The 16,404-nt window shown below is 57.2% G+C and overlaps 2 protein-coding genes across 5 annotated transcripts in view; one reads left to right on the top strand and one right to left on the bottom strand.

The window, feature by feature from the left end:
* The window catches only part of faim2a (Fas apoptotic inhibitory molecule 2a), a 251,881-nt gene that overhangs the window by 40,219 nt on the left and 195,258 nt on the right, over window positions 1-16,404 (bottom strand). For 2 of the 3 annotated variants that reach the window (XM_070896954.1, XM_070896964.1), the window contains one exon: window positions 9,142-9,239. The exons of the other annotated variant lie outside the window; for it this stretch is intronic. The gene's annotated coding sequence lies outside the window, so the exon portion shown is untranslated. The remainder of the gene's footprint in view (window positions 1-9,141; window positions 9,240-16,404) is intronic. 3 annotated transcript variants of the gene reach the window in all.
* abcf2a (ATP-binding cassette, sub-family F (GCN20), member 2a) overlaps window positions 1-16,404 on the top strand; it is a 56,303-nt gene that overhangs the window by 1,174 nt on the left and 38,725 nt on the right. Inside the window, exon 2 of one of the 2 annotated variants that reach the window (XM_070896924.1) lies at window positions 10,240-10,298. The exons of the other annotated variant lie outside the window; for it this stretch is intronic. The gene's annotated coding sequence lies outside the window, so the exon portion shown is untranslated. The remainder of the gene's footprint in view (window positions 1-10,239; window positions 10,299-16,404) is intronic. 2 annotated transcript variants of the gene reach the window in all.

Below are 16,404 nucleotides of genomic sequence, written 5' to 3'. Positions count from 1 at the left end.
GGGGGCCCGAACTTTCATTTCATGTGGGAAATGTTCTGGGGGGAAGCCGGGGCCTCGGGGCCTCAGGCCTCGGTGCGTGGGCCGAGAGCGGCCCGGGCGGGGGAGGGAGGCTGATCGATCGATCGATCGGACGGCGGGTGGGTGGGTGGCTGCGGCGCCGGCCTGCGGGACCGCGCAGGCCCGGGTTCAGGAAAGGAAGGACTTGGCCTTTTATATCGGCCTCAAGCGCTCGGCCAATGGAGCCCTTGTCGGCGGGGCAGTCTGCGCACAGCAAGATCCCACACCATGCCCTGTGGTAAAGGGGCCGATAATCTGCTGGTTGAGGGATCAATATTGGCCCCGGGACACCGGGGAGACGCCTCCCTCCCCCCCCCTCTCCCTCCCCCCCCTCTCCCTCCCCCCCTCTCCCTCCCCCCTCCCTCCCCCCCCTCTCCCTCCCCCCTCCCTCCCCCCCCTCTCCCTCCCCCCTCCCTCCCCCCCCTCTCCCCCTCCCTCCACCCCTCTCCCTCTCCCTCCCCCCCTCTCCCTCTCCCTCCCCCCCACCTCCGACAGTGCGGCACTCCCTCAGTGCTGCCCCCTCCGACAGTGCGGCACTCCCTCAGTGCTGCCCCCTCCGACAGTGCGGCACTCCCTCAGTGCTGCCCCCTCCGACAGTGCGGCACTCCCTCTGTGCTGCCCCCTCCGACAGTGCGGCACTCCCTCAGTGCTGCCCCCTCCGACAGTGCGGCACTCCCTCTGTGCTGCCCCCTCCGACAGTGCGGCACTCCCTCTGTGCTGCCCCCTCCGACAGTGCGGCACTCCCTCTGTGCTGCCCCCTCCGACAGTGCGGCACTCCCTCTGTGCTGCCCCCTCCGACAGTGCGGCACTCCCTCTGTGCTGCCCCCTCCGACAGTGCGGCACTCCCTCTGTGCTGCCCCCTCCGACAGTGCGGCACTCCCTCTGTGCTGCCCCCTCCGACAGTGCGGCACTCCCTCTGTGCTGCCCCCTCCGACAGTGCGGCACTCACTCTGTGCTGCCCCCTCCGACAGTGCGGCACTCCCTCTGTGCTGCCCCCTCCGACAGTGCGGCACTCCCTCTGTGCTGCCCCCTCCGACAGTGCGGCACTCCCTCTGTGCTGCCCCCTCCGACAGTGCGGCACTCCCTCTGTGCTGCCCCCTCCGACAGTGCGGCACTCCCTCTGTGCTGCCCCCTCCGACAGTGCGGCACTCCCTCTGTGCTGCCCCCTCCGACAGTGCGGCACTCCCTCTGTGCTGCCCCCTCCGACAGTGCGGCACTCCCTCTGTGCTGCCCCCTCCGACAGTGCGGCACTCCCTCTGTGCTGCCCCCTCCGACAGTGCGGCACTCCCTCTGTGCTGCCCCCTCCGACAGTGCGGCACTCCCTCTGTGCTGCCCCCTCCGACAGTGCGGCACTCCCTCTGTGCTGCCCCCTCCGACAGTGCGGCACTCCCTCTGTGCTGCCCCCTCCGACAGTGCGGCACTCCCTCTGTGCTGCCCCCTCCGACAGTGCGGCACTCCCTCTGTGCTGCCCCCTCCGACAGTGCGGCACTCCCTCTGTGCTGCCCCCTCCGACAGTGCGGCACTCCCTCAGTGCTGCCCCCTCCGACAGTGCGGCACTCCCTCAGTGCTGCCCCCTCCGACAGTGCGGCACTCCCTCAGTGCTGCCCCCTCCGACAGTGCGGCACTCCCTCAGTGCTGCCCCCTCCGACAGTGCGGCACTCCCTCAGTGCTGCCCCCTCCGACAGTGCGGCACTCCCTCAGTGCTGCCCCCTCCGACAGTGCGGCACTCCCTCAGTGCTGCCCCCTCCGACAGTGCGGCACTCCCTCAGTGCTGCCCCCTCCGACAGTGCGGCACTCCCTCAGTGCTGCCCCCTCCGACAGTGCGGCACTCCCTCAGTGCTGCCCCCTCCGACAGTGCGGCACTCCCTCAGTGCTGCCCCCTCCGACAGTGCGGCACTCCCTCAGTGCTGCCCCCTCCGACAGTGCGGCACTCCCTCAGTGCTGCCCCCTCCGACAGTGCGGCACTCCCTCAGTGCTGCCCCCTCCGACAGTTCGGCACTCCCTCAGTGCTGCCCCCTCCGACAGTGCGGCACTCCCTCAGTGCTGCCCCCTCCGACAGTGCGGCACTCCCTCAGTGCTGCCCCCTCCGACAGTGCGGCACTCCCTCAGTGCTGCCCCCTCCGACTGTGCGGCACTCCCTCAGTGCTGCCCCCTCCGACAGTGCGGCACTCCCTCAGTGCTGCCCCCTCCGACAGTGCGGCACTCCCTCAGTGCTGCCCCCTCCGACAGTGCGGCACTCCCTCAGTGCTGCCCCCTCCGACAGTGCGGCACTCCCTCAGTGCTGCCCCCTCCGACAGTGCGGCACTCCCTCAGTGCTGCCCCCTCCGACAGTGCGGCACTCCCTCAGTGCTGCCCCCTCCGACAGTGCGGCACTCCCTCAGTGCTGCCCCCTCCGACAGTGCGGCACTCCCTCAGTGCTGCCCCCTCCGACAGTGCGGCACTCCCTCAGTGCTGCCCCCTCCGACAGTGCGGCACTCCCTCAGTGCTGCCCCCTCCGACAGTGCGGCACTCCCTCAGTGCTGCCCCCTCCGACAGTGCGGCACTCCCTCAGTGCTGCCCCCTCCGACAGTGCGGCACTCCCTCAGTGCTGCCCCCTCCGACAGTGCGGCACTCCCTCAGTGCTGCCCCCTCCGACAGTGCGGCACTCCCTCAGTGCTGCCCCCTCCGACAGTGCGGCACTCCCTCAGTGCTGCCCCCTCCGACAGTGCGGCACTCCCTCAGTGCTGCCCCCTCCGACAGTGCGGCACTCCCTCAGTGCTGCCCCCTCCGACAGTGCGGCACTCCCTCTGTGCTGCCCCCTCCGACAGTGCGGCACTCCCTCTGTGCTGCCCCCTCCGACAGTGCGGCACTCCCTCTGTGCTGCCCCCTCCGACAGTGCGGCACTCCCTCTGTGCTGCCCCCTCCGACAGTGCGGCACTCCCTCTGTGCTGCCCCCTCCGACAGTGCGGCACTCCCTCTGTGCTGCCCCCTCCGACAGTGCGGCACTCCCTCTGTGCTGCCCCCTCCGACAGTGCGGCACTCCCTCTGTGCTGCCCCCTCCGACAGTGCGGCACTCCCTCTGTGCTGCCCCCTCCGACAGTGCGGCACTCCCTCTGTGCTGCCCCCTCCGACAGTGCGGCACTCCCTCTGTGCTGCCCCCTCCGACAGTGCGGCACTCCCTCTGTGCTGCCCCCTCCGACAGTGCGGCACTCCCTCTGTGCTGCCCCCTCCGACAGTGCGGCACTCCCTCTGTGCTGCCCCCTCCGACAGTGCGGCACTCCCTCTGTGCTGCCCCCTCCGACAGTGCGGCACTCCCTCTGTGCTGCCCCCTCCGACAGTGCGGCACTCCCTCTGTGCTGCCCCCTCCGACAGTGCGGCACTCCCTCTGTGCTGCCCCCTCCGACAGTGCGGCACTCCCTCTCTGCTGCCCCCTCCGACAGTGCGGCACTCCCTCTGTGCTGCCCCCTCCGACAGTGCGGCACTCCCTCTGTGCTGCCCCCTCCGACAGTGCGGCACTCCCTCTGTGCTGCCCCCTCCGACAGTGCGGCACTCCCTCTGTGCTGCCCCCTCCGACAGTGCGGCACTCCCTCTGTGCTGCCCCCTCCGACAGTGCGGCACTCCCTCAGTGCTGCCCCCTCCGACAGTGCGGCACTCCCTCAGTGCTGCCCCCTCCGACAGTGCGGCACTCCCTCAGTGCTGCCCCCTCCGACAGTGCGGCACTCCCTCAGTGCTGCCCCCTCCGACAGTGCGGCACTCCCTCAGTGCTGCCCCCTCCGACAGTGCGGCACTCCCTCAGTGCTGCCCCCTCCGACAGTGCGGCACTCCCTCAGTGCTGCCCCCTCCGACAGTGCGGCACTCCCTCAGTGCTGCCCCCTCCGACAGTGCGGCACTCCCTCAGTGCTGCCCCCTCCGACAGTGCGGCACTCCCACAGTGCGGCACTCCCTCAGTGCTGCCCCCTCCGACAGTGCGGCACTCCCTCAGTGCTGCCCCCTCCGACAGTGCGGCACTCCCTCAGTGCTGCCCCCTCCGACAGTGCGGCACTCCCTCAGTGCTGCCCCCTCCGACAGTGCGGCACTCCCTCAGTGCTGCCCCCTCCGACAGTGCGGCACTCCCTCAGTGCTGCCCCCTCCGACAGTGCGGCACTCCCTCAGTGCTGCCCCCTCCGACAGTGCGGCACTCCCTCAGTGCTGCCCCCTCCGACAGTGCGGCACTCCCTCAGTGCTGCCCCCTCCGACAGTGCGGCACTCCCTCAGTGCTGCCCCCTCCGACAGTGCGGCACTCCCTCAGTGCTGCCCCCTCCGACAGTGCGGCACTCCCTCTGTGCTGCCCCCTCCGACAGTGCGGCACTCCCTCTGTGCTGCCCCCTCCGACAGTGCGGCACTCCCTCTGTGCTGCCCCCTCCGACAGTGCGGCACTCCCTCTGTGCTGCCCCCTCCGACAGTGCGGCACTCCCTCTGTGCTGCCCCCTCCGACAGTGCGGCACTCCCTCTGTGCTGCCCCCTCCGACAGTGCGGCACTCCCTCTGTGCTGCCCCCTCCGACAGTGCGGCACTCCCTCTGTGCTGCCCCCTCCGACAGTGCGGCACTCCCTCTGTGCTGCCCCCTCCGACAGTGCGGCACTCCCTCTGTGCTGCCCCCTCCGACAGTGCGGCACTCCCTCTGTGCTGCCCCCTCCGACAGTGCGGCACTCCCTCTGTGCTGCCCCCTCCGACAGTGCGGCACTCCCTCTGTGCTGCCCCCTCCGACAGTGCGGCACTCCCTCTGTGCTGCCCCCTCCGACAGTGCGGCACTCCCTCTGTGCTGCCCCCTCCGACAGTGCGGCACTCCCTCTGTGCTGCCCCCTCCGACAGTGCGGCACTCCCTCTGTGCTGCCCCCTCCGACAGTGCGGCACTCCCTCTGTGCTGCCCCCTCCGACAGTGCGGCACTCCCTCTGTGCTGCCCCCTCCGACAGTGCGGCACTCCCTCTGTGCTGCCCCCTCCGACAGTGCGGCACTCCCTCTGTGCTGCCCCCTCCGACAGTGCGGCACTCCCTCTGTGCTGCCCCCTCCGACAGTGCGGCACTCCCTCTGTGCTGCCCCCTCCGACAGTGCGGCACTCCCTCTGTGCTGCCCCCTCCGACAGTGCGGCACTCCCTCTGTGCTGCCCCCTCCGACAGTGCGGCACTCCCTCTGTGCTGCCCCCTCCGACAGTGCGGCACTCCCTCTGTGCTGCCCCCTCCGACAGTGCGGCACTCCCTCTGTGCTGCCCCCTCCGACAGTGCGGCACTCCCTCTGTGCTGCCCCCTCCGACAGTGCGGCACTCCCTCTGTGCTGCCCCCTCCGACAGTGCGGCACTCCCTCTGTGCTGCCCCCTCCGACAGTGCGGCACTCCCTCTGTGCTGCCCCCTCCGACAGTGCGGCACTCCCTCTGTGCTGCCCCCTCCGACAGTGCGGCACTCCCTCTGTGCTGCCCCCTCCGACAGTGCGGCACTCCCTCTGTGCTGCCCCCTCCGACAGTGCGGCACTCCCTCTGTGCTGCCCCCTCCGACAGTGCGGCACTCCCTCTGTGCTGCCCCCTCCGACAGTGCGGCACTCCCTCTGTGCTGCCCCCTCCGACAGTGCGGCACTCCCTCTGTGCTGCCCCCTCCGACAGTGCGGCACTCCCTCTGTGCTGCCCCCTCCGACAGTGCGGCACTCCCTCTGTGCTGCCCCCTCCGACAGTGCGGCACTCCCTCTGTGCTGCCCCCTCCGACAGTGCGGCACTCCCTCTGTGCTGCCCCCTCCGACAGTGCGGCACTCCCTCTGTGCTGCCCCCTCCGACAGTGCGGCACTCCCTCTGTGCTGCCCCCTCCGACAGTGCGGCACTCCCTCTGTGCTGCCCCCTCCGACAGTGCGGCACTCCCTCTGTGCTGCCCCCTCCGACAGTGCGGCACTCCCTCTGTGCTGCCCCCTCCGACAGTGCGGCACTCCCTCTGTGCTGCCCCCTCCGACAGTGCGGCACTCCCTCTGTGCTGCCCCCTCCGACAGTGCGGCACTCCCTCTGTGCTGCCCCCTCCGACAGTGCGGCACTCCCTCTGTGCTGCCCCCTCCGACAGTGCGGCACTCCCTCTGTGCTGCCCCCTCCGACAGTGCGGCACTCCCTCTGTGCTGCCCCCTCCGACAGTGCGGCACTCCCTCTGTGCTGCCCCCCCCTCAGTACTGCCCCTCCGACACTCCCTCAGTGCTGCCCCCTCCGCCAGTGCGGCGGAGAGCCGCACTGTCGGGGTAGTACTCAGTCACCTGACTATTGATCCCTGGGCCAACATTTAAAACACATTATCTGATCATTCATTCCATTGCTGTTTGTGACAAAGTGGATGCTGTGTTTCCTGCATTACAGCAGTGACTACACTTCGATAGTAATTAATTGTAAAGTGCTTTGGGATGTTGTGAAAGGCGCTATATAAATGCAAGTCTAGCTTTTAATTTAGTAAATTATAAGTTCACTGCTTATTTTCGCATTTCCAATATAAATTCTCTGTCATTTAAAATGGGAATTGTCTTTGTAAAATTGTCACTGCAATCATCATCAGAGGCAGTCCCTCGGGATCGAGGAAGACTTGCTTCCACTCTAAAAGTGAGTTCTCAGGTGACTGAACAGTCCAATATGGGAATTACAGTCTCTGTCACAGGTGGGACAGACAGTGGTTGAGGGAAAGGGTGGGTGGGGAGTCTGGTTTGTCGCACGCTCCTTCCGCTGCCTGCGCTTGCTTTCTGCATGCTCTCGGCGACGAGACTCGAGATGCTCAGCGCCCTCCCGGATGGGCTCTTCCTTCATTTTGGGCGGTCTTGGGCCAGGGACTCCCAGGTGTCGGTGAGGCTTTGAGGGTGTCCTTTTATCATTTCCTCTGCCCACCTGGGGCTCGCTTGCCATGCAGGAGTTCCAACTAGAGCGCTTGTTAGGGAGTCTAGTGTCATGTATGCGGATGATGTGGCCTGCCCAAAGGAGCTGGTCAAGTGTGCTCAGTGCTTTGATGCTGGGGATGTTGGCCTGACTTGAGCTGCAGTTATGCCCTCCCACAAGTGGTGGTGCTGCAGTGGTGGCAGTTTCCATTATAACAGTCCATGTAGAAAATGTTACTGGAAAATTGATTGATTAAATGCAAGGTGTTTGAATATGTGTATATATATTTCCAAAAACTGGCACACCTATAACCTAGGGTAATGCTTTGTTAAAACCTTAATTGATTTTCAGGGCATAACTTCCAATCTGACTTGTCAATCACCTCTGGTGTTGCACACAGGCAGTTAAGAAGCAGGGGATAAATGGATCAGGGTGTGCAATTGTTATTCATTGCCATTTTGAAGTCCAACCTTCTGTTTATTTTTAGATACTTCCACCATGTCCTCTGGATCCTTGGCTTTATAAACCAAGGCATAGAGTACAAAAACAAGGAAATTATGCTAATTTTTTATAAAACACTGGTTAGGCTTTAGCTAGAGTGTCCAATTCTGGGCACCACACATTAGGAAGGATGTCAAGGCCTTGGAGAGGGTGCAGAGGAGATTTACTATAATGGTACCAGGGAAGCAAGACTTAAGTTATGTGGAAAGGCTTTTCAAAGGGGAATTAGATAAATAATTGAACAGTGTAACTATTTGTACTGCACTTTTTTGACATTCTGTGTCTGTCAAGCCCCGCCCCCATGCAGCACCTGCCCACTGGTCAAGCCCCACCCCCATGCAGCACCTGTCAAGCCCCGCCCCCATGCAGCACCTGCCCACTGGTCAAGCCCCGCCCCCATGCAGCACCTGCCCACTAGTCAAGCCCTGCCCCCATGCAGCACCTGCCCACTGGTCAAGCCCCGCCCCCATGCAGCACCTGTCAAGCCCCGCCCCCATGCAGCACCTGCCCACTGGTCAAGCCCCACCCCCATGCAGCACCGGTCAAGCCCCACCCCCTCCAGGCCTGACCCCGAATCATTCCTTCCACTTGGTGCGGAGAAGCAGGACCTAAGATTCCGAGACTCATTTTTCTTCTGCCACGTTTCCGCCCATTTCGCCAGCCTATCTGCCCTCTTGAAGTCTCACTATCCTCGTCACTGCTCACTATACTTCCAAGTTGTCATTTACAGATTTTGAAATTGTGCCCTCTGCGCCCAAGTCCAAGTCATTAATATATATCTTGCCCTCCATTCTCTCCCTCCCGCTCAAATCCTTGCCCTTGCTTGGTGTGGCATTCTGAGATGTCTTCATATGTCCTGTGCAATAGAGATGCTCACTTAATCGCTGTTCCACCATTGGACTCCGTGTCCACCCTCTGCATCACTGAGAAGTCACCATTTTTTAAAACCTTTGTAGCTATAATCTCATTTCTCAATATTCGAGTGAATCATCACAGTGCCTTTTCCATGAATCAGACATCCTTTAATTGGCTGCCCAGAATTTCAAACTGAGCACCTACTGAAACCTAACCAGTGTCTTGTACAAATTCAACCTACTGTCCTTGCTTTTATATTCAATGCCCCTATGTTTACAATCCAGGATAGCATTTGCCGCATTATGCCCTTTTCTATGAGCAATCCCAACGTTTTAAAGATCAGTGATTGCACTAGTGTACAGAGGAGATTCATGAGGATGTTATCTGAACTGGAGAATTTTAACTATGAGGAAAGATTGGATAGGTTGGGTTTGTTTTCTTTGGAACAGAGGAAGCTGAGGGGGGAGAAAGCTGAGGGGGGAGAAAACTAAGGGCCGAGATAGAGTGGATAGGAAGGACCATAGATTTAAAGTAGTTGATAGAAGGATTAGAGGGGAATTGAGAACTTTTTTTACCCAGAGGGTGGTGGGGGTCTGGAACTCACTGCCTGAAAGGGTGGTAGAGTCAGAAACCTTCAACGTGTTTTAAAAAGTACTTGGGTATACACTACAGGGCTACGGACCAAGAGCTGGAAAGTGGGATTAGGCTGGGTAGCTCTGTTTCGGCCGGCACAGACACGATGGGCCGAATGGCCTCCTGTGCTGTAAATTTCTATGAACTGTGTGTCTGCATCCCTTGCACGCTGTTCCTGCACTCTAAGAATCTTGTTTTTCAGAATGTTCTTTTACTTTTTATTTCCCGCTCCCCCTCCAAAAAAAAATACACACCTTCACATTTCTCTGCATTGAACTGTATCTGGATTGTGACAGCCTCCTGCCTCGAGAAGCCCAAAGCACTCTATGGCACTCTGATGGTTTTTAAAAATCTGTAAAGAAAAGCAGTTGCATAAATTTTAAGTCCATTTTCTTTTTGTAAATATAGGTTTGTTTGTTTGTAACATCTGTGTGACCACATTGTACTATATTGCCCTGAGGTCCACAGACCATGAAGGGTGCAGGTCTCTCGCTGTGTCAATTAGGATGCTGCAATTGGGCTTGGGAGGGAACAGCGGGTCAGTGTTCCAGCAGTGTGTGGACAGGACAAGGAACAGGAAGTGTCGATCTGGACAATGGGTGAAGATTTGCTGCATTTCACCACCCAATAGTCTGCCAGTGCCCAGGTACAAGGAATGGCCACTTGGCCCAGGATACAAAGGGCTGCCAATCCCCATGGAACTGTATCACACCAGCCTTCCTGAAGTCCGTTAATTCTGTTCCTGATCCACTCCCTGTGGTCAGTAATGAGGCAATGCCAACTTCCTCTTCAATATAGTTCCTTTTCTCGGTCCAGCAGTGCACAGAAGATTGTTGACCCAGTTGAAAGTGCAGTGGTTAGTCAGTCTGCTAACCAATTGAGTGGGTGATCTTGGTTTTGGTGCCATTCAGTAATGCGTCATGAATCCTTAAACTATTTAAGGCTGGATATGACTTGGCACAAGATCAACCCTTCACTTTGATGTAGCACTGATATGTGGCAATAAAACCCCGGTGATGTAGCACTAAACCCCGGTGATGTAGCACTGAGCCCCGGTGGGATGAAGCCTCAGTGATGTGCGTAAGAACATAAGAAGTAGGAGCAGGAGTCGGCTGATCATGGCTGATGATAATTGCAAATATATAGTTTGGTATTTGGCAAGATAGATTCCTGAAAGATTCATTGAAGTGTGCTGTTGGATTAAATCCCTTCCAATATCAAACTGATTCAGGATTTGTGCTCCAATCCTCCCACTCCCAGCACTGAAGATTGTAGCAGTTTCTTGCTTCTAGCAGAAGCTTTCTCAATCCTCTTTTTCCTGCCGTTTCTGCTAATGTTTCTGATCTCTACAGGTTCGGGAGCATAGTGGTCGTGTTACTGGACTAGTTATCCAGGGGCCTGATCTGGAGACGTGAGTTTAAATCCCACCACAGTAGCTGTGGAACTTAAATTGTTAATTAAATAAATCCGGAATAAAAAGCTGTTATCTGTGATGGTGACCATGAAACTACTGGATTGTCATAAAAACCCATCGGGTCACTAATGTCCTTTTTAAGGGAAGGAAATCTGTCATCCTTATTGGGCAGTCCGAGAGGCGGGAGTGCGCGGTGTCGGAGCGACCTATAAAAGGCCCAGCGACAGCGAAAGGCGGGAGTGCGCGGTGTCGGAGCAACCTATAAAAGGCCCAGCGACAGGCGGCGGCAGTCCGAGAGGCGAGAGGCGGGAGTGCGCGGTGTCGGAGCGGCCTATAAAAGGCCCAGCGGCAGTCCGAGAGGCGGGAGTGCGTGGTGTCGGAGCGGCCTATAAAAGGCCCAGCGGCAGTCCGAGAGACGGGAGTGCGTGGTGTCGGAGCGGCTTATAAAAAGGCCCAGCGTCAGCGAGAGGCGGCGGCAGTCCGAGAGGCGGGAGTGCGTGGTGTCGGAGAGGCCTATAAAAGGCCCAGCGACAGGCGGCGGCAGTCCGAGAGGCGGGAGTGCGTGGTGTCGGAGCGGCCTATAAAAGGCCCAGCGGCAGTCCGAGAGGCGGGAGTGCGTGGTGTCGGAGCGGCCTATAAAAGGCCCAGCGGCAGTCCGAGAGGCGGGAGTGCGTGGTGTCGGAGCGGCCTATAAAAGGCCCAGCGACAGGCGGCGGCAGTCCGAGAGGCGGGAGTGCGCGGTGTCGGAGCGGCCTATAAAAGGCCCAGCGACAGGCGGCGGCAGTCCGAGAGGCGGGAGTGCGTGGTGTCGGAGCGGCCTATAAAAGGCCCAGCGGCAGTCCGAGAGGCGGGAGTGCGTGGTGTCGGAGCGGCCTATAAAAGGCCCAGCGTCAGCGAGAGGCGGCGGCAGTCCGAGAGGCGGGAGTGTGTGGTGTCGGAGCAGCCTATAAAAGGCCCAGCGGCAGTCCGAGAGGCGGGAGTGCGTGGTGTCGGAGCGGCCTATAAAAGGCCCAGCGGCAGTCCGAGAGGCGGGAGTGCGTGGTGTCGGAGCGGCCTATAAAAGGCCCAGCGTCAGCGAGAGGCGGCGGCAGTCCGAGAGGCGGGAGTGTGTGGTGTCGGAGCAGCCTATAAAAGGCCCAGCGGCAGTCCGAGAGGCGGGAGTGCGTGGTGTCGGAGCGGCCTATAAAAGGCCCAGCGGCAGTCCGAGAGGCGGGAGTGCGTGGTGTCGGAGCGGCCTATAAAAGGCCCAGCGTCAGCGAGAGGCGGCGGCAGTCCGAGAGGCGGGAGTGTGTGGTGTCGGAGCAGCCTATAAAAGCCGCGGCGGCAGTCCGAGAGGCGGGAAGTGCGTGGTGTCGGAGCGGCCTATAAAAGGCCCAGCGACAGCGAGGCGGCGGCAGTCCGAGAGGCGGGAGTGTGTGGTGTCGGAACGGCCTATAAAAGGCCCAGCGGCAGCGAGAGACGTACTTGTGCAGCTACAGGGAGAAGGCAAAAAAGTAGAATGAAACAGAAAGGTGACGTCACAGCCAAAGGGGTAAGTGATTGGTGAGTAGTTTTTCTTTTTTCTCTTCTATAACAGTGAGTAAACTTTGGCATTGTTGTTGCCTATCTACGGGTTAAGTCATGGCAGGACAGCTTGGTCACGTGTTATGCTCCTCCTGCACCATGTGGGAACTCGGGGACGACTCCAGTGTCCCTGACGACTACGTGTGCGGGAAGTGTATCCGCCTCCAGCTCCTGACGGACCGCGTTGTGGAGTTGGAGCTGAGGGTGGATTCACTCTGGAGCATCCACGATGCTGAGAATGACGTGAGTAGCACGTGCAGCGAGTTGGTCGTACCGCAGGTGAAGGGTCCACAGCCAGATAGGGAATGGAAGACTAGCAGGAAGAGCAGTGCAAGGAAGGTAGTGCAGGGGTCCCCTGTGGTCATCCCCCTACAAAACAGATACACTGCTTTGAGTACTGTTGGGGAGGATGACTCATCAGGGGAGGGCAGCAGCAGCCAAGTTCATGGCACCGTGGCTGGCTCTGTTGCACAGGAGAGCAAGAAAAAGAGTGGGAGAGCGATAGTGATAGGGGATTCAATTGTAAGGCCGCAACCAAGACTCCAGGATGGTATGTTGCCTCCCTGGTGCAAGGGTCAAGGATGTCTCGGAGCGTGTGCAGAACATTCTAAAAAGGGAGGGAGAACAGCCAGTTGTCGTGGTGCACATTGGTACCAACGACATTGGTTAAAAAAAAAGGGATGAGGTCCTACGAAACTAATTTAAGGAGCTAGGAGCTAAATTAAAAAGTAGGACCTCAAAAGTAGTAATCTCGGGATTGCTACCAATGCCACGTGCTAGTCAGAGTAGGAATCGCAGGATAGTACAGATGAATACGTGGCTTGAGGAGTGGTGCAGCAGGGAGGGATTCAAATTCCTGGGGCATTGGAACCGGTTCTGGGGGAGGTGGGACCAGTACAAACTGGACGATCTGCACCTGGGCAGGACCGGAACCAATGTCCGAGGGGGAGTGTTTGCTAGTGCTGTTGGGGAGGAGTTAAACTAATGTGGCAGGGGGATGGGAACCAATGCAGGGAGACAGAGGGAAACAAAAAGGAGACAAAAGCAAAAGACAGAAAGGAGATGAGGAAAAGTGGAGGGCAGAGAAACCCAAGACAAGGAATAAAAAGGGCCACTGTACAGCAAAATTCTAAAAGGACAAAGGGTGTTAAAAAAACAAGCCTGAAGGCTTTGTGTCTTAATGCAAGGAGTATCCGCAATAAAGTGGATGAATTAACTGTTCAAATAGATGTTAACAAATATGATGTGATTGGGATTACGGAGACGTGGCTCCAGGATAATCAGGGCTGGGAACTCAACATCCAGGGGTATTCAACATTCAGGAAGGATAGAATAAAAGGAAAAGGAGGTGGGGTAGCATTGCTGATTAAAGAGGAGATTAATGCAATAGTTAGGAAGGACATTAGCTTGGATGATATGGAATCTATATGGGAAGAGCTGCAGAACACCAAAGAGCAAAAAACATTAGTGGGAGTTGTGTACAGACCTCCAAACAGTAGTAGTGATGTTGGGGAGGGCATAAACAGGAAATTAGGGGTGCATGCAATAAGGGTGCAGCAGTTATAATGGGTGACTTTAATATGCAGATAGATTGGGCTAACCAAACTGGAAGCAATACGGTGGAGGAGGATTTCCTGGAGTGCATAAGGGATGGTTTTCTCGACCAATATGTCGAGGAACCAACTAGGGGGGAGGCCATCTTAGACTGGGTGTTGTGTAATGAGAGAGGATTAATTAGCAATCTCGTTGTGCGAGGCCCCTTGGGGAAGAGTGACCATAATATGGTGGAATTCTGCATTAGGATGGAGAATGAAACAGTTAATTCAGAGACCATGGTCCAGAACTTAAAGAAGGGTAACTTTGAAGGTATGAGGCGTGAATTGGCTAGGATAGATTGGCGAATGATACTTAGGGGGTTGACTGTGGATGGGCAATGGCAGACATTTAGAGACCGCATGGATGAACTACAACAATTGTACATTCCTGTCTGGCGTAAAGATAAAAAAGGGAAGGTGACTCAACCGTGGCTATCAAGGGAAATCAGGGATAGCATTAAAGCCAAGGAAGTGGCATACAAATTGGCTAGAAATAGCAGTGAACCTGGGGACTGGGAGAAATTTAGAACTCAGCAGAGGAGGACAAAGGGTTTGATTAGGGCAGGGAAAATGGAGTACGAGAAGAACATTAAGACAGATTACAAAAGTTCCTATAGATATGTAAAGAGAAAAAGGTTAGTAAAGACAAACGTAGGTCCCCTGCAGTCAGAATCAGGGGAAGTCATAACGGGGAACAAAGAAATGGCGGACCAATTGAACAAGTACTTTGGTTCAGTATTCACTAAGGAGGACACTAACAAAATTCCGGATATAAAAGGGGTCAGAGGGTCTAGTAAGGAGGAGGAACTGAAGGAAATCCTTATTAGTCGGGAAATTGTGTTGGGGAAATTGATGGGATTGAAGGCCGATAAATCCCCAGGGCCTGATGGACTGCATCCCAGAGTACTTAAGGAGGTGGCCTTGGAAATAGCGGATGCATTGACAGTCATTTTCCAACATTCCATTGACTGGATCAGTTCCTATCGAGTGGAGGGTAGCCAATGTAACCCCACTTTTTAAAAAAGGAGGGAGAGAGAAAACAGGGAATTATAGACCGGTCAGCCTGACATCGGTAGTGGGTAAGATGATGGAATCAATTATTAAGGATATCATAGCAGCGCATTTGGAAAGAGGTGACATGATAGGTCCAAGTCAGCATGGATTTGTGAAAGGGAAATCATGCTTGACAAATCTTCTGCAATTTTTTGAGGATGTTTCCAGTAGAGTGGACAAGGGAGAACCAGTTGATGTGGTATATTTGGACTTTCAGAAGGCTTTCGACAAGGTCCCACACAAGAGATTAATGTGCAAAGTTAAAGCACATGGGATTGGGGGTAGTGTGCTGACATGGATTGAGAACTGGTTGTCAGACAGGAAGCAAAGAGTAGGAGTAAATGGGTACTTTTCAGAATGGCAGGCGGTGACTAGTGGGGTACCGCAAGGTTCTGTGCTGGGGCCCCAGCTGTTTACACTGTACATTAATGATTTAGACGAGGGGATTAAATGTAGTATCTCCAAATTTGCGGATGACACTAAGTTAGGTGGCAGTGTGAGCTGCGAGGAGGATGCTATGAGGCTGCAGAGTGACTTGGATAGGTTAGGTGAGTGGGCAAATGCATGGCAGATGCAGTATAATGTGGATAAATGTGAGGTTATCCACTTTGGTGGTAAAAACAGAGAGGCAGATTATTATCTGAATGGTGACAGATTAGGAAAAGGGGAGGTGCAACGAGACCTGGGTGCCATGGTACATCAGTCATTGAAGGTTGGCATGCAGGTACAGCAGGTGGTTAAGAAAGCAAATGGCATGTTGGCCTTCATAGCGAGGGGATTTGAGTATAGGAGCAGGAAGGTCTTACTGCAGTTGTACAGGGCCTTGGTGAGGCCCCACCTTGAATATTGTGTACAGACTTGGTCTTCTAATCTGAGGAAGGACATCCTTGCTATTGAGGGAGTGCAGCGAAGATTCACCAGACTGATTCCTGGGATGGCAGGGCTGACATAGGAAAAAAGGCTGGATCGACTAGGCTTATATTCAATGGAATTTAGAAGAATGAGAGGGGATCTCATAGAACCATAAAATTCTGACGGGATTAGACAGGTTAGATGCAGGAAGAATGTTCCCGATGTTGGGGAAGTCCAGAACCAGGGGTCATAGTCTAAGGATAAGGGGTAAGCCATTTAGGACCGAGATGAGGAGAGACTTCTTCACTCAGAGAATTGTGAGCCTGTGGAATTCTCTACCACAGGAAGCTGTTGAGGCCAGTTCGTTAGATATATTCAAAAGGGAGTTCGATGTGGCCCTTCTGGCTAAAGGGATCAAGGGTATGGAGAGAAAGCAGGAATGGGTACTGAGGTGAATGATCAGCCATGATATTGAATGGTGGTGCAGGCTCGAAGGGCCGAATGGCCTACTCCTGCACCTATTTTCTATGTTTTACCCAGTCTGGCTTGTATGTGACTCCAGACACACAACAATATGCTTGATTCTTAACTGCCCTCTGAAATGACCTGTCCTCACCTTGCTTGCACATATCATGCACCTTCTCCCTCTTTCTCTCTCTTTCCCCTGACAGAGGTTACAGGATGCACTGTCTGAGGTGCTGCCTTTCAGGTGAGACGTTAAACCGAGGTATTATCTGCCCATTCAGATAGATATAAAAGATCTTGTGGCACTATTCGAAGAGAAGGCGAGATCTCCCCAGTGTCCTGGGCCAATATTCCTTCTTCCACCAACACCACTAAAGCAGATATTTGGGTCATTATCGCACTACTATTTGTGAGAGCCTGCTGTGCACAAATTGGCTGCTGTGTTTCCTACGTTACAACAGCGACATTACATCATTGGAGGTAAAGCACTTTGGGGCATCCTGAGGTTGTGACAGGCACTGTGGAAATACAAGTCTAAATTTCTTTCACGGACTTGACTCCCACCTCCCCACACC

The sequence above is a fragment of the Pristiophorus japonicus genome, chromosome 1 (assembly GCF_044704955.1).
Source record: "Pristiophorus japonicus isolate sPriJap1 chromosome 1, sPriJap1.hap1, whole genome shotgun sequence".
Lineage (NCBI taxonomy): Eukaryota > Metazoa > Chordata > Chondrichthyes > Pristiophoridae > Pristiophorus > Pristiophorus japonicus.
The sequence above is the reverse complement of the archived record's forward strand: the minus strand, read 5'-3'. Positions and strand labels throughout refer to the sequence as shown.